General features: G+C 37.7%; 1 protein-coding gene and 1 non-coding gene across 2 annotated transcripts in view; both read left to right on the top strand.

Annotated features, from left to right (window-relative positions):
- LOC149413825 (neuropeptides capa receptor-like) overlaps nucleotides 1–14,366 on the top strand; it is a 335,462-nt gene that overhangs the window by 233,244 nt on the left and 87,852 nt on the right. The window lies entirely within an intron of this gene.
- TRNAS-UGA (transfer RNA serine (anticodon UGA)) lies at nucleotides 10,040–10,121 on the top strand. The gene has a single exon. It is a non-coding gene; the product is annotated as a tRNA-Ser (tRNA).

Raw genomic sequence — 14,366 nt, 5'->3', positions numbered from 1 at the left:
CTCGTCCACGGAGGCCGTCGAAACTGCAAATCTGCGAACAACCTTCTAAGAGTTTTTTCCGCAGACACTCGAAAATCCGACATTCCGCAAATGCAAACTTTGTCGCGAATATCTGCAAGTGTCTTTATAAACTTAAATCTAATGAGTCTCTTTGACATGACGTAGAATATTAGATTGATTATTTACAGGGATTACTTTTATTGAAAAAAATAGTTATAATTTACAGAGGTAGATAAATGCAATGTGTTAAGAATTATGCCACCTTCAAAAGAACCGTGAAGTTCAGAACAAATAACAATAGGAGTATTTGTAAAGAGTTCCTGGATATTTTCAAAAACTCCGAACTTCCATTTGACCCATTTCTTTCACGCACAAATTCCTTTATACCATAAAACATTCCCTTACATCGGAGATAGAAAAGAATCACTTGGGACTTCCGAGTGTACAAAATAAAATCGATTGTTCAAAAGATTTTAAAGAATGTGTCGCGGGTTACTGCCAAAAGTTGGTAACTACATTTTTGATTTTTTGAGTTAGCGATGATTTTAATGTTTGTGTCGTTATCTATGTCTGGAATAAGTTTGGGTCCCCTCTTATGTGGAGTAGGTAGATTTTTAGCCATTTTTTTATAGACAAGAAAAATACTTATCTAACATTAATATTTGAATGTGAATGAGGCAAGTAGTGTTTGCCAAGACCGAGTTGTTTGGCGGTCCGTCCTCTCTGCCTATCCCTGCGGGGAAACGGCGTGATAGTTTGTCAGTTAACATTATTTCTCAAAATCCTGATTTTATAATGAAGATAAAACTTTAAAATACAAATTACTTTAAAACTCCAAAAATGTTTTTGTGAGTTACAAACTTTTGGCAGTAACCCGACAATATTATGTTTGATATAGTCTACCCGCGAGTGCGCATCGTTTGTGTATAAAATATATTATCCGTATTGTAAATAAATTGTATAAAAACTATTTTACAAAAATAAAAAAATAAAAACCTTTTAAATTTCATACGATGTATTTGCGGAGCGTTCCAGAGTGGAAGATAATCCATTGAAAGACATCCATTCAGAATTCAAATGTTTCTTGGAATGGCTTTAGCCGTGTTTGTTGACCAGTTATTAATGGCAAGGTTTTTCCTCACCTTCCTTTTCCTTATCTCCATCCCTTCCTCACTAGTTTCAGCCTCACAATATACCCCAATTGGGGATGCGATAGTCTCACTGTCTCCAGAGGGTTGGGAGCAGTTTATGCGGCTTTGCATAAAAAATGTGGGAAAAAGTTTTACTTCATAACATCTGCAAAGTTGTGTTTAAAATTTAGGTACCTACTGAATAAGTTTTTTTTAAGTTTCACGTCTCTTGAGGAAGTACGTATAATGTACAAGTGTTAGTGGTTCAACCGGGATCACATACTTTCAGGATGGGTTGTTTCTCAGAATTCTTCACAAAACTTGAATATCACCTTTGAAATTTGAGGAATTGTTCAAATTCTATGAATTAGAGATTATGTTAGATTTTTTTAGTGCAAATAGGCTGTTCATAAAGAGATTTTGTTACATCACATAGTGCGAATAGGCTGTTCATAAAGAGATTTTGTTACTTCACATAGTGCAAATGGGCTGTACATAAAGTGATATGTGTAATAGATTAGGATGAATCGAACAAAAACTATCAGCTATATTTTCTTGTTTTATTTTTGTTAAATTCTTTATTATCCACCCACTAAACTGCCAAAACAGTTTGTTAGCAGGTAAATTTCACAATATTAATTAACATGGTGGTAATTTGTTATCCGAAAGTTTATCCTTTTTAATAGTGCCACTGTTTTCTTGGATGGAGTGCCTGTAGTGTTCAGAACTTTTTGGGACCAACAAATGCCATTATTATTTTTCGGAATAACTTTTATTGAGTAAAACCTCAAATTGTAATATTTAAATATTGAAGACAATATTAGTGATTCTTAAACGAAAATCTGAAACAGAAAAATCAGAAAAGGAAACGGTCACATCTGGGACTAGTTGGTAGAGCATTGTCCCGGAAAGACAAGGGTCCTGGGTTCGAGTCCCAGATGTGACCGTTTCCTTTTCTGATTTTTCTGTTTCAGATTTTCGTTTAAGAATCACTAATATTGTCTTCAATATTTAAATATTACAATTTGAGGTTTTACTCAATAAAAGTTATTCCGAAAAATAATAATGGCATTTGTTGGTCCCAAAAAGTTCTGAACACTACAGGCACTCCATCCAAGAAAACAGTGGCACTATTAAAAAGGATAAACTTTCGGATAACAAATTACCACCATGTTAATTAATATTGTGAAATTTACCTGCTAACAAACTGTTTTGGCAGTTTAGTGGGTGGATAATAAAGAATTTAACAAAAATAAAACAAGAAAATATAGCTGATAGTTTTTGTTCGATTCATCCTAATCTATTACACATATCACTTTATGTACAGCCCATTTGCACTATGTGAAGTAACAAAATCTCTTTATGAACAGCCTATTCGCACTATGTGATGTAACAAAATCTCTTTATGAACAGCCTATTTGCACTAAAAAAATCTAACATAATCTCTAATTCATAGAATTTGAACAATTCCTCAAATTTCAAAGGTGATATTCAAGTTTTGTGAAGAATTCTGAGAAACAACCCATCCTGAAAGTATGTGATCCCGGTTGAACCACTAACACTTGTACATTATACGTACTTCCTCAAGAGACGTGAAACTTAAAAAAAACTTATTCAGTAGGTACCTAAATTTTAAACACAACTTTGCAGATGTTATGAAGTAAAACTTTTTCCCACATTTTTTATGCAAAGCCGCATAAACTGCTCCCAACCCTCTGGAGACAGTGAGACTATCGCATCCCCAATTGGGGTATATTGTGAGGCTGAAACTAGTGAGGAAGGGATGGAGATAAGGAAAAGGAAGGTGAGGAAAAACCTTGCCATTAATAACTGGTCAACAAACACGGCTAAAGCCATTCCAAGAAACATTTGAATTCTGAATGGATGTCTTTCAATGGATTATCTTCCACTCTGGAACGCTCCGCAAATACATCGTATGAAATTTAAAAGGTTTTTATTTTTTTATTTTTGTAAAATAGTTTTTATACAATTTATTTACAATACGGATAATATATTTTATACACAAACGATGCGCACTCGCGGGTAGACTATATCAAACATAATATTGTCGGGTTACTGCCAAAAGTTTGTAACTCACAAAAACATTTTTGGAGTTTTAAAGTAATTTGTATTTTAAAGTTTTATCTTCATTATAAAATCAGGATTTTGAGAAATAATGTTAACTGACAAACTATCACGCCGTTTCCCCGCAGGGATAGGCAGAGAGGACGGACCGCCAAACAACTCGGTCTTGGCAAACACTACTTGCCTCATTCACATTCAAATATTAATGTTAGATAAGTATTTTTCTTGTCTATAAAAAAATGGCTAAAAATCTACCTACTCCACATAAGAGGGGACCCAAACTTATTCCAGACATAGATAACGACACAAACATTAAAATCATCGCTAACTCAAAAAATCAAAAATGTAGTTACCAACTTTTGGCAGTAACCCGCGACACATTCTTTAAAATCTTTTGAACAATCGATTTTATTTTGTACACTCGGAAGTCCCAAGTGATTCTTTTCTATCTCCGATGTAAGGGAATGTTTTATGGTATAAAGGAATTTGTGCGTGAAAGAAATGGGTCAAATGGAAGTTCGGAGTTTTTGAAAATATCCAGGAACTCTTTACAAATACTCCTATTGTTATTTGTTCTGAACTTCACGGTTCTTTTGAAGGTGGCATAATTCTTAACACATTGCATTTATCTACCTCTGTAAATTATAACTATTTTTTTCAATAAAAGTAATCCCTGTAAATAATCAATCTAATATTCTACGTCATGTCAAAGAGACTCATTAGATTTAAGTTTATAAAGACACTTGCAGATATTCGCGACAAAGTTTGCATTTGCGGAATGTCGGATTTTCGAGTGTCTGCGGAAAAAACTCTTAGAAGGTTGTTCGCAGATTTGCAGTTTCGACGGCCTCCGTGGACGAGGGGTAAGGCTCTCGACTACCAAGCCGAAGGTCGCGGGTTCAAATCCCGGCATGCGCAAGTAAACTTTATTTGATTAATTTGTGATATTTCACAATTTAATAATTAAAAATAATATAAAGTACACTCGCGGCACGTTCCAGAGTGGAAGATACTCTCAGTATCGCCCTGGTGTAAGACCACCATTCAAAAATCAAACTTTGCTTAAAATGGCTTTGGCGGTGTTTGGTGACCAGATGTGAATAACCAGGTACTCCCCCATTTTCCTCTTCGCAACTCCTTCTCCCCCGTACTACCTTTTTTTATGTTTTTATTTGGCTAATTTATATAGCGCCGTTAACATGAAAAATCATCTGAAAATCCAGGTTCTTCCCTACCTTACTCGCCCCCAACTCTTCCCCCTCCCCTCTACCTTTAGCCTCACAACGGTGACCGGATAAATCATCGAAATGATAATTCATCACATCTTTAAAAAGATATATAAAGTCATTGAAAGTGATGAAAATAAAACTTTATTAACTGGGTTAAGTAGGTTAGGTTAGGTTAGGTTAAAAAAAAACAAAATTTCGTTTTTAATGACTGTATATCACTTTTTTTAAGTGTTTTGAGTAGTCACTGTGTTGAGTTAGCATGGAACCCCTCACAACATACTCCAATTGGGCATGCCATATTCTCAATGGCTCCAGACGGTTGGGAGCAGTTGGGACTCTTGTGCTCCACACTCCAAACTCCACAGTCTTACAAATAGTATCAAAATATTGACACTCGCAATATTTTAATATCCATAAAACATTGTTATCAATGGAACCCTGAGTTTGATAAAGCAATTATTATGGGTTATCGTTCAAATTGCACTGTATTAATGGACAAACTAATTTACTTAGGAACACGAGGAACCCTAAATTTAGAAGGTAACTACGTGTTTTTATTTGAATAACCGTTAACCAATAACCTTGTGCGGTATTCACATAAAAAATTATAAAGTGGAAATGAGCTCGAAACATGAAATTTCGTGATGTCTGATGAAATTGGTTGAAATGATTTTTTTTAATGTTAATTCTATTTTTATACTGTTAGTATAACTGAAACACCAATAACGCTGAGCGAGCGCTTGTTCCGAAACGGATTACATGTTGCAAGTGATCGCGGTAAATCTGACAAAATGTTTGCTGTAAAGCGTGCACATATGCGAGCGTTTTAACCTTTGTTGCATTGCATGTTGTTTTTCTAATATATATACGTGGCTTTAAAAAATCGAACACATTTAAAAATAGAGTAAAATTGACCGAGAAATAACTTACCCCAATTTCATTACATATGCCGAGTGTTAATGCTTTACCAGGGCAATTTATTTGTTCTTTTTTCCTTCTCACGTACTTAAAGTTTCTTTTCTGAGTGTGTAGCAAACGTGGAACTTATAAAAAAGCCCACTTTGAAATGAGCCCTTGAACGAGTATTAATGAATTTATAAAGAGGTTATAAGCTTCGTGGCTAGCATTTGGGTTAAAACTTCTACCTCTGAAAAAACTTTATGGTTGCTAAATAAAACATATTTCATTAATTACATGCTTTTTTAGACGTAAACAAATTTAAATTTGAATGTTTGCACCACGTTCCTGATTGGAAGATATCTTACACCAATTCGGTGAAAAAATATTAAAAAATATTTTCCTTATTATTTAGCCGATTGAGTGACCAGAGTTTTTAATTTGGGAGGCGGTCAGTGGGTACCGCCGCCCCGGGAACCATACTCTGGGTTACCAACACCTCTGCCACAGGTCACCTGAAGTGGTTCGCTACGTTTGGTGACTTAGCAGGGGTGCCCGGGCTCATGGAGGGTTGTGCGTTCTGGATCACACTGATGAACGGGTCGGCCTACTCACTGCGGGGCGGGCCGGGCTGGGAGAGGCCGGTTGAGGGAGATCCAGTAAACCGGTTATCGCTGTCCAGGCCGCTGGATAGTACAGGGGCCCGACCCTTGGGCTCACGATCAAGGGTGGGCTGCCCCATCAGCCAGCGAAAAAACCCTGCCGCTGATGTTGTGACGGTTCGTGACCGGTGAGGACCCAGCATCTAGCGTTTGGGGCGCACTGGGCGACCTCCACAGCCGGACTCTCCTGCCCATTGCCTAGAACCGCAGTCAGAAGAACATACCTTACATTTGGTGTATCCAGTTGCTCCACTCTCCAACTCCCCACCCAACCTTTTTAACCTAATCCTTCCCAACCCATCCTAAATCCCACAAACAAATAAAACAAACTTAAAAACTATGAACTCACAACAAATTAATATAAACTCAGCGACAGCGAACAGTAGGAGTCCTCAGTGTGGACCGAGGATGAAGGTGAATTTCGCTAACATTCGCGGTCTGCACACCAACCTAACTCCCATCCACCACCACCTTCTCTCACAAAATCCCCATCTCCTCTTCCTTACGGAAACACAGATTGCCGAGCCCCCAGATACCTCCTATCTGAACTGCCCAGGATATCATCTGGAAAGCCTTTTCAGGCCCAAAGGAGGTGTCTGCCTTTACAGCCGTGCTGACATCAGCTGCGCTCGTCTCGCAAATATCGAGAGCGCAAAACACGAAAAGTTATGGGTACGTGTGGATCTCACCGGTATGATGAGAATTTATGCGTGCCTATATCGCTCACCAAACCTTGCCGAATCAGACACTGTTGAGTTGTTTAAATACTTGAGTGACACTGTAGATATTCTCTTGCCCCGTTACCCATCGGCCGAGTTTGTAATCTTGGGGGACTTCAATGTTCATAATGAACAGTGGCTGAAGTTCTCGGGCCCAACAAACTCTGCCGGTAGATCTGCGGAATCCTTTGCCCTTATCCATGGACTAAGCCAACTCGTAGAATCTCCGACCAGAATACCAGACATCCCATCACATTGAGCCAACCTACTCGATTTGTTTCTCACTAGTGAGCCACTCGGGTACAGAGTGGAAGTGACAGCGCCCTTAGGATCCTCTGACCACTGCCTGATTACCACCTCTGTCCCATCCTCCATGAACCGTCAACTCGACAAACATGTAAAGAGGAAGGTATGGCACTACAGGGCAGCAAAATGGGACGGCATGCGGTCTTTCTTCGGCGCCTTTCCTTGGAGTACTGTATGCTTTAGCTCCAAGGACCCATCAATTTGTGCACGCGAGGTAGAAGAAGTAATCACATCAGCAATGGATTGCTACATTCCCTTCTCCGTCAAATCCTCTGGAGCGGGCACAAAACCGTGGTTTGACCATCGCTGTGCTGAAGCTGTCAGACTCAAAAATACGGCTTTTAATGCACTCCGGAAGATTAGCTCCTTGAATAACCTTTCGGAATACCGAAAACGAGCAAGGGATTGTAAGAGAGTTCTAAATAGAGCTAAGAGCGATCACGACCAGAGAATTGCGAAAAAGCTGGCTGACTGCCCCACTGGTAGCCGTGCTTTCTGGTCACTCGCTAGCTCGATCGGAAGAAATTTCTACAGAACCACTTTCCCACCTCTGACCAAGCCTGATGGTCGGCTGGCTAACTCGGCCCGCGAGAAAGCTGAATTATTAGGCAAAATTTTCGCGGAAAACTCAACTCTTCAAGATAACGGAGAGACTCCCCCTTCTATTCCGCACTGCGGTTTTCAAATGGAGGAACCGAAGATCCGGAACAGAGAGGTTCTCCGAGTCTTGAACGAGCTGAAAGTCGACAAAGCCAGTGGGCCGGACGGAATACCTGCCTTAGTCCTCAAGAGGTGTTCTGCAGAAATGACTCCAGTGCTCGCGAAATTATTTAGGCTCTCTCTCAAAGGTGGAAAGGTGCCAGATCTTTGGAAAAAGGCAATCGTCCACCCAATCCCAAAAAAGGGGGACCGTTCCGACCCTTCTAACTACCGCCCCATAGCCATCACTTCCATACTCTCGAAGGTATTAGAAAGGGTGGTTAACAACAAATTGCTCACATATCTCGAGAATAACAATATCCTAAGCGATCAGCAATATGGATTTCGTCGAAACCGATCGTGTGGCGATCTACTCGGATATGTAACGCATATTTGGGGGCGGTACATGGAACGTTTTGGTGAAACCCAAACCGTTGGGTTGGATATCTCCAAAGCCTTTGACAGAGTCTGGCACCGGGCGCTTATCGGGAAATTACCATCGTATGGGATCCACCCAACCCTGCATAGTTGGATTGCGGACTTTCTGAGGGGAAGAACAATTCAAACCGTGGTTGACGGCTCTTCTTCCTCACCGCACTAAATCAATGCGGGGGTGCCACAAGGATCTGTGCTGTCTCCGACGCTGTTTTTATTGCACATCAACGATCTCGTTGAATGTGCACCAATTCACTGCTACGCTGATGACAGCACCGTTCATGAGGGTTATCTTTTTGACAGGCCCCCTTCCACCTATGATGTCCGAACAGCTCGGGAAGTTTTGAAGCGAAAAATTGACCACCACCTAGAGATGGTTCGTGCCTGGGGTAAGGCCAACTTGGTCAGTTTCAACGTCTCAAAAACCCAAGCGTGTCTGATTTCGGCAAAGAGGGAGATCAATGACTGTCTGGTGCAATTTTATGGGAGCACTCTCCCCAATAAAGACTCCATTGAAATGCTTGGAGTTACTATATCAGACCAGCTCAAGTATCGGGGATCCATAGAAGCCCGAGTAAATCAGGCCTCCAAAAAGTTGGGCGTCTTGTACAGGGCTAGGAGATTCTTCAACAGTGACCAGCTGCTGACCCTGTACAAGTCTCAAGTCCGCCCAACTATTGAATTTGGGAGCCACCTTTGGGCTGGTGCCCCAAAATACTTGATAAACCTGCTTGAGTCTGTGCAAAGGAGAGCGATCCGTCTGATTGACAATCCGTTGTTAACAGACCGATTGCCTTCTCTGATGCATAGACGCAATGTAGGCATGCTGTGTCTATTCTACAGGTATTTCAATGGAGCCTGCTCCAAGGAGCTAGCAGCATTGATTCCTGATGCACCGGTGCACGTGCGCGAAACTCGACGGACACGAACTGAACACCCGTTCACGGTTGACGTTGGCTTCATGAGAACGGGCCGTTTTTACAACTCGTTTTTGTGTAAGTCGGCTCGTATGTGGAACGAGCTACCGGCATCTGTTTTTCCTCCCTCCTATAATCCGAGCCTCTTCAAGGCCCGCATTAACAAATCCCTTCCTACAGCCCCTACCTTACTCCGCCTCACAACGCCGCCCAACCGGGTGGTGACATAGTTCCCCTGTCTGTGCACTGCACAGGCAGGGACACTCTTGTGAGGTGTCACATAAAAAAAATAAAAAAAAAAGAAGTGAAAATCAATGTAGGTACTACACGGAAAAAATCAGAATTGCTAATTTATTAAAATCCTGTTAAAAATTTGACAGAATAACATTTCCCAATAAATTATAAGTACTTTCATAATGTATCGGAACACGTGTTTATGCAGTTGCGTTTATTTTGTTATTATATAATGACAAAATACGAAAAAAAATATGAATACGTGTTCCGACATCGTCAAAGCATATTCGTGTTTTACTGATAGTTTATTAGGAAATCTGTCAATTTATTCCTTAATGGCCTGCAGTCCCGTTTTTTACAGAAATACGAAGAATAATCAGTAAGTTTTTTCTGTGTATTCCCCCCTTCTGGTAATACAAAAGACCCCGAGCAGTTGGACTTGCGTGGTGTCACAAAACGAAAACAACTTTGTCAAATTAATAATAATCGACGCGTCCTTACCGATATCATGTTTACCCAAAATAACCTTCAAATATAACCAAGTGTCCCGGTTCTCCATTGATTGTTCCAACTGTTGCTTGTTTAAACACTATTCGTTTGGATAAATACTATCGGCACAGAAAATATTAATGATATTTCACGTTTTACCAAAGAAGTAATTTGTCCATAGATAAATATATCACGTAGATCGCGATCTGATGGAAAATATTGTCACGAATGATAACAGCTGAGGTGTCCGAGTGGTTAAGGAGTTGGACTTGAAATCCAATGGGTTTTACCCGCGCAGGTTCGAATCCTGTCCTCAGCGACGTTTTTTTTTATTATCATTGTGAATAATTTTCATATAGCTTAAAATATTTTTTTTTAAATTATTTATTGAATTTCGTTGAGTTAATCCGGTCACGTTAGTCGTCACTGACAATATTTGAAAAACTCCTCCTACACAAAAGATCATGTTAAAAAGTGACAGCATGCGAACTTTCTGATAAAATTTTAGTCATTCAGAATATATTGAGAGCATGTGCTATTTTCCAAATAGATTTGTTTCCCATGATGGAATGCTACAGTATAAGTATTTCAGTATCAATAACAGAATTTGTATGAACACGTGTTCTGCCGTCCTCAGCAAATATGGAGGACTTAGGAGACTGGGGACCTGATATCCACGCATTTGTAAACTGGTTTCCATTTAGACTACTTACAAGAATCTTTATCATAACTTTTATGACATTATTTGAGATGAGAGAAAAAAAATCAAGTTTAAATTTTTTATTGATTTATAAGAAGTTTTTTTTTCATAAAATATTATTTGATAATGTGAGATGACTGTGTTGAAACGATGTTAACGAAATTAAATAATATATTAAAAAAAATAAAAACAGTTATTTTGTGTAAAACCACGATTTTTTTACTAATTTATTGACCGACCAGTTTCGTTTAGCGCAAATATAATCACGGAGAAAATAATACTGTCGGTCGGTCGGTCAATAAATTAATAAAAAATCGTGGTTTTAAACAAAATAATTGTTTAATTTTTATTGAATATGTCAAACACACTAAATATAAAATAATTAAGGCAGTTATAAAACTAAGCAATATTTATATAATTATTGGTCCGTTTACGAAAAATATGTGTACTACGTAGGTTTATTTTTTTATTATTTTAAGATCATTTTTTGAAATATAGTCTTTTTTTCTTAACTAGCTGACGTAAACCCGACTTTTCTCTAGGACTTGGTTTGGGATAATGTTTTGAGGTTGTGATGATCTTACAACTTTCAGACAACGTTAGCAATTTAAGCGCCGGAAAATATTTTTATTCCACTTGTTTTCAAACTTTTTAATACTATAAATATAACATGCATGTATTATATATATAACCCTTTTGGAAGAAATTATCTAAACGATAATGAAAACCCCATCAAAATCCGTTGCATAGTTTAGAAGAACTAAGCGCACAAACATACAAACGCGGAAAGTGACTTTGTTTTATACAGTTTAGAGATTTTGTTTGTGAACTCTTATTTTTCCTCTCTTTTTTTGTGTAGAGTATATTTAATATATTATTTACTGTTTTATAAATTTCTTTCAATAGCACCATTGCTATTGCCATGTCATGGTGTGCTAGAACGGCAGTTATGCCATGAGGTATCTTGACAAGTCATTGCGAAGACTCCAGCTGAAGTTTTCACGAATATTATTCTAGTTTTTACTTCTATTTCTAATTTCAGATAAAAAATAATAATAAATACCTACATCAATAAAACATTATTTTAATAGAAGTTTAGCAGATATATTGGGTTTCGTTATCTTTGAAGACGTCAAAAAAAAGTGCCATCATTTTCCCGAGGGTTTTTTCTATTTACATTTGGCAAAGTTTCTTAGGAACCATTTCGAAGGAGGTAACTTAAGAAATACGATCCAACTCAAATGCCTTAGCAAACAACACTCATCGTGATATTAAACTCTCTTCGTCATATAAAAATCGTTTAATATGGGTTTTCTAGTTCAAACTGGCTTAAACTCAAATAATACTTGTCAGCGGTGAAAGAAAAAAATGTTCGCACGTTAATAAAATACTAAGAAACCACAAAGGTATACTTGGCCGCTTGAAAAGTTTTTTTGTAAAAATTGAAAACCTTTGAAAACAAATATGAAATTTTTTAAATTGAATCTTATGTTAGAGTGATTTATTTTTGGCGTATTATACCATTTTGCGCTACCTGCTACTTTAGCCAACATTTCGGACAGCATTAGTGTCCATCATCAGGGCAGATGTGTAAACGAAGATTTGTGGTGAAGTGTATGCTTATGTATATATGTAGACGCGTTACCGTGTTACTAGTTCCAATCCTTTAAGGCCCTGTAGTAAGCGTTCAAAGATGGTTTGAAATGGATATGTGTAAATACGAATGTTAGAGGGAGCGCGATAATTTAAAAAAAATGATAACAATTACGTGAAAATATTTAATAAAATACTACTCGTTTGAAATAGAGCAAAAATCTCTAGATACATGTTTTAGTTTCATTTAAAGATACACTGTGAATTTTTTCATCCCTATAACATATTAAACATCAGAACATAACTTGTTTTTAATAATTTTCAGAGCTTACTTTGCAATTTTTTTTCAATTCCATATAATTAACATTTCAGCATAACAAATGTATATTTATTATCTTAACGGGAAACTTGTTATAAATCGGTAGAAATTTGGTATGCTGGGGCTTAACGTTTCCTGCGTTTAGTTTTGGTGTAGCCGTCAATTACCGGATAAGAAGAACTATTGAGCTTAGCTCCATGGTCTTTATTAATATTTATACGATTTTTGAAATTGAAACCGTTCATTACTTTGCATTTGTTCCTGAAGTCCTGGGAAGACCCAAAACACACAGGCGATTGAAATCTATAAAAACCCAATTAATATCAAAAAAGAAAACGGAGATAAACTCAATAGTTCTTGGTTTACGGAAATTGACGGCTACACCAAAACTAAACGTAGAAAACCATGTTCATATCATGAAATATACAAAAAAAATATATGCACGTATTTTTCTTCGTTTCCCATAGGTAATAGATACAAAGGAGATGGGCCATTTTTTTTTTTTTTTACAGTGAATACCTCACAAGAGTCCCAACTGCTCCCGTCTGGAGCCAGTGAGACTATGGCATCCCCAATTGGGGGATGTTGTGAGGCTGAAGGTAAGTGGGGAAGGGAAGAGGAAGGTGGGGAAGTACCTGGCTATTCAGATCTAGTCACTAAACACGGCTAAAGCCATTTGGAGCAACGTTTCAATTCTGAATGGTGGTCCTACACCAGGGCGATACTGGTAGTATCTTCCACTCTGGAACGTGCCGCAAATATACTATATATTATTTTAATTAATTAATTGTGAAATAACACAAATTAATCAAATAAAATTTATTTGCGCACGCCGGGTTCGAACCCGCGACCTTCGGAATGGCAGTCCAATGCGTTACCACTGGACTATGCCGGCCGTCATAGTCATAATTATAATTAGTATGAAATCATGCGCACAACGCATGTCGCCAACATTTTTCACTCATATTTCTGAAAATCTATCCACAGTGGCGCCTCGCCTTTATTTCTACCTACATACCAAATGCATAACTTTCAATAGCTCCGCCGCTTTGATATTCCGTGCAATTTGGTCGTAGCTCGGCGACGATCAGCACGCTTCCATGCCTTATCATTGTTAATATTTTCTACGGAGGTTTCAAAAGTGCTTGCCTAATAATTTTGGAAAGAACGCGAGCGAAGAATACTTCACAAAATCTTTACGCAGAAAAATGAAATGATATTTTATTTTCTTTTTACCAGAATTTATTCATGTTTTATCTACTCACAAAATTTATATTTGAAGCAGTGGTACAAAATAAACTTAATAACATTCTGAAATTTTCGACAGATACTCAATTTACTTAAGTGTTTCAGAAAAAAACATCTTTGAAACTAACAAACTTTGAAATGAAAATAAACTTGAAAAAAAATTATTTTCGCAAACTTTTCGGAAATTTGTTACAATAATTCTACAATTTTCTTAACCTCGAAATGAAACCACAGTTTTTAAAGTACCTACCAAGTACTTGGTGCAGAGAGTTATCAGAAATGAAATTTAGTGTTCTGGTAAGAATAAAAACTTTCGTGTTTTACATAATATTATTAAGTTTTTTTGCCTCGAGTCTAGAGAAGTAATACTATTATGAAAGTTCGTACACTAATTTTTTTTGTCTCTTTGTAAAATCGACAAATAAGATATTTTTTTACAATTAGCAGTTATCAATCTAACATTTGTTAAAACTTAACATTCGGGAGATGAAATTGAGGCACGATAAAACTGACTTAGTTATAATACAGGACATGCATTGCTTGCATACAACATATTTTTCCAGAATTGAAAATTGTCGTCATTTTGAGAAAAAAGATAATCAAACGTGCTAATTTCAATTTTGGGTCTTTTTATGTGAAACCGCAGAAGAGTCCCAACTGCTCCCAATCGTCTGGAGCCAGTGAAACTATGGCATTCCCAATAG

The sequence above is a fragment of the Hesperophylax consimilis genome, chromosome 21, assembly GCF_061612785.1.
Source record: "Hesperophylax consimilis isolate HC1 chromosome 21, BYU_Hcon_1.0, whole genome shotgun sequence".
NCBI lineage: Eukaryota > Metazoa > Arthropoda > Insecta > Trichoptera > Limnephilidae > Hesperophylax > Hesperophylax consimilis.
Note: the sequence above shows the minus strand (reverse complement) of the source record. Positions and strands in the feature narration are given on the sequence as shown.